The sequence below is a fragment of the Curcuma longa genome, chromosome 16 (genome assembly GCF_044706935.1).
Source record: "Curcuma longa cultivar G26 ecotype Majalengka, Jawa Barat chromosome 16, ITB_CL_G26_1.1, whole genome shotgun sequence".
NCBI lineage: Eukaryota > Viridiplantae > Streptophyta > Magnoliopsida > Zingiberales > Zingiberaceae > Curcuma > Curcuma longa.
In genome coordinates this window covers 4457406-4461752 of record NC_133876.1, presented here as the reverse complement: position 1 = coordinate 4461752, position 4347 = coordinate 4457406, and positions in this window count along the sequence as shown.

Genomic DNA, 4347 nt, shown 5'->3' with positions numbered 1-4347 from the left:
TTGGCCAAAGGCTTACGAGTAACAATCCTAACAAGTAGTCATACGTAATACCTCTTATACGTAATAAAAAGAGTGGTAAATCCTCTGTTGGTTACTTAATCACCTTCGTATACTTCAACTTATACCTAATCATCCCGAGTCCATACCTTAGTAGAAATGTTTGCTTAAGATGTCAAAGTATAAATCTCCATGATCAAGATGATTTGAATACATCAAGTTTAAAGGAAACTTACACTCGAGATACAATGAGATCGTCATCGATATATAGGAACCACATGAAGTTTTATGGCAGGTCACTTCCAATGAACTAGTTATCCTTAACCAGTATCCATATGTTAACTCTCAATATCCCAATATTTTAGCTAGTCAAAATTAGCTGCTTGGTAAAATCAAGAAGTCTAACATATGTTAGTCTTATAAAAATCAATAATGTCTAGTCTAATCAATTCATCAATTAGAAAATATTTTAATATGTACATAATTACACAGGTAGAGATACTCACTAATTGTGATCCAATCACAATTTCTCTCATGTTATGCATTATATTGTGGACCTCATTAATTGAGTTTAAAATTAAATCAAATACATAGAGAATGTATACGTAAATAATAATTTTATTTATCTAATAAATAGTACATTATGACACCTCTCGAATATAATATATTGCCACATGACCTAATGTCAATCGTCATGGAATCCAATACCATAGGCCTCTACATGACTCTCAAACTTACATTGAGATAGAGGTTTCAATCAAAGGATCTACTAGATTCTTTTCGGTGGAAATTTTCTCAATTTGTATTTCATTCCTATTAATAATCTCCTGATCAAGTGATAGTGGTGGAGCACATATTTAGATCATTGATGAGACCTAGGTTCCTTGGCTTAAGCGATAGCCTCATTGTTATTGCAGTAAACTAGTATTGCTTCAACAATACTCGAAACCACCTCAAGTTCAGTGACAAACTTCTTAATCCAAACCTCTTCCTTTGCTACTTCAGAAGCTGCAATGTATTCCATCTCAGTGGTAAAATCAACAACAATTTCTTGCTTAAAATTTTTCCAACTTATTGCACCTCCATTTAGGGTGAATACATATCTAGACTGGGACTTGGAATCATCTTTATCCATTTGGAAACTAACATCAGTATACCCATGTATAATCATATCACCCCATCCATATACCAAGAACGAATCTTTAGTTTTTCTCAAGTACTTAAGGATTGCCTTGATAACCACCCAATGATTTGTGTCTGGATCTGACTGGTATATGCTCGTGACACTCAGAGCATATGATACATCTAGCCTCATACATAACATAGTATACATGATTGATCCTATAGTTGACATATATGGGATCTCTCTCATGTGAATCCTTTTGTCTTGTGTGCGTGAACACATAGACTTCGAAAGGTGAATCTCATGTCCCATGAGAATGAAGTCTTTCTTAGACTCTTCCATGCTAAACTGCTTTAGCACTTATCAATGTATGTAAATTGTGAAGGACCAAGTAACTTTTTCAATCTATCTCCATAGATCTTAATCTGAAGGATATAGGTTGCTTTCTCGCATGTCTTTCATCAAGAATATTTTTTACAACCAACATTTAACAGACTGTAGAACGGACACATCATTTTCTATAAGTAATATATCATCAACATATAATACTTGGAATATGCCAGTACTCCCACTAAACTTCATATACGTTCAAGGTTCATCTTGATTTTGTAAGAAATCAAACTCTTTTATTACCTCATCAACATTATTTTTAAATCCATTTGAATTATCTCATAATTGTGATGGACGCTATGACTAGGAGTATTCGAATAAATTTATGCATAGCGGTAAGAAGGTCTATCATAGTTTTAATGGCAATTTTCGCCACCAATCTTGCTTTGTAGGTAATCAAATTACCATCCATGTCAATTTCATTCTTGAAAACCCATTTGTGTCCTATAGGTATTATTCCTTGGGGTTGGTCCACAAAGTTTCAAATTTGGTTTTCATACATGGAATCCATTTTCGATTTCATGGCTTTTAACCATGAGTCCCTTTCTGAACTTTTCATAAACTCTTCATAACCAGTAGGCTTCTCATCCACAATAAGCATTACATCTCTCAATTCACTTATAAGAAATCTATATCATCGGGAATTAGATATGCTCTACTAGATCTACAAAGTGGTGATGTATCTACAGGTTCAATCATTATCTCATCCCTATGAGTAATGAGTTATGGGTCTAGATTAGGCGTCTCTTCTATGTCTATTGGAGTTTCTTGAAATACCCTTAGCTCATCCTCACTCCCACTATTTTCATGTAAGAGAAACTCTTTCTCTAGAAATACAACAAGTCTTGAAACAAATATCTTTTGTTCCGAAGGATGATATAATTGGTAGCCCCTAGTTTACTTAGGTTAACCAATAAATAAACACTTATTAGACTTAGTATCTATTTTGTCTGATACAGTTCTCTTCACATAAGCAGGGCAACTTCATATCTTCAAATAAGATAAATAAGGTTTCTTATCATTTCATATCTCATATGGAGTAATAAAAAGACTATCTTAATCGGGACTCTGTTTAGCAAATAAATAGTTGTCTAGAGTGCATAATCCCAATAGTATTTGGGAAGACTTGCATGCTTCATCATTGACCTAACCATACCCAACAAGGTTAGGTTTCACATTTCTTACACCCCATTATATTGTGGCATGTTAGACGAAGTTCAATGAGGTAATATCCTGATGTGAACCCATGAGAGAAAAATCTCAAGAACCCAAAACTAATTGGATAAATAGAACCTCGACCCGATACTTAAGAAAGACAAACCTTGGTATAGAGGAAGAGGTAAGACACCACAACCTTGGGATGGAGGTTGATAAGTCTTTGAACGCCACAAGAGGATGCCTTGATAAGTTCTAGTTCAATGAAGAACCTACAAGTGAGAGCTTCATCATGCTTTAGATTGAAAATAAGCCAAAAGATATATGTGTGGTCGTCACCCCCTTTATTTATAGTTATAGGGCGACCAAAAAATCCTAAAAGGTCAAAAGAAAGCCCATTTAGTAAAGGCCTATATACCCTACTTAGCCATTTTAAGCTTATAGCATCATTACAAACCAAATAAATCTTATGGCAGTTCAACTTTTGTTGGCTCTTCAAATGCTTTAGAGATTGATGATTTGTGTGAATCACGAATTCTTTCGCCCATAGGTAATGCTGCCATGTCTCCAATGCCCCCATCAATGCGTACATCTCCTTGTCACACGTGGGATAGTTGAGAGTGGCTCTACTCAACTTCTCACTGAAGTAAGCAATGGGCCTCATTTCTTGCATAAGCACAACACCTATTCCAACACCAAAAGCATCACATTCGATTTCAAAGGTTTTAAAAAAATCTGATAGGATTAGTAATGGAGTAGAACTTAGCTTTTCTTTCAAAGTGTTGAATGCCCTCTCTTGCTCCTCTCCCCACTTGAATGGCTCATTTTTCTTGATGACTTTAGTAAGTGGAGCTGCAATATTACTAAAATCATGAACAAACTGTCTATAGAAGCTGGTCAAACCCATGAAAACTCCTCACTTGGCCGATTGTTGTTGGTGTTGGCCACTCTTGAATTGCTTTTACCTTTTCCTCATCCATCTCAACACCTTTAGCATTAACAACAAACCAAGAAACACAACTCTATTCTACAAAAAGGTGCATTTATTAAGGTTAGAAAAAAGCTTCTCTCTTTCACAACACACTCAAAACTGACCTTAAATGGGTGGCATGCTCTTCTAAGCTTCTGCTATAAATCAAAATATCATCGAAATAAACACTACAAAATTCCTAAGAAAACACGCAAACATGGTTCATCAAACACATAAAAGTGCTTGGAACATTAGTTAAACCAAAAGGCATTACTAACCATTCATATAGGCCATGCTTTGTCTTAAAACCAGTCTTCTATTCATCACCTTCCTTCATCGTAATATGATGGTATCCACTCCTAAGATCAATCTTTGAGAATACACAAGAACCATGCAATTCATCAAGCATATCATCAAGCCTAGGAATTGGGTGGTGATAGTTTACCGTTATGTTGTTGATGGCTCGACAATCCACACACATCCTTGAAGTCCCATCCTTCTTAGGAACTAGTAACACAGGAACTGCACAAGGGGCACATGCTTTCTTGAACATACCACTTCTCTAGTAATTCATTAACTTGTCTTTGAAGTTCCTTTGTTTCCTCTAGATTGCTTCTATAGGCAGGTCGATTTGGGATGGAAGCACCGGGTATGAAGTCAATTTGGTGTTCAATTCCTTTACTAGGAGGCAAGCCATGTGGAACTGTTGGGG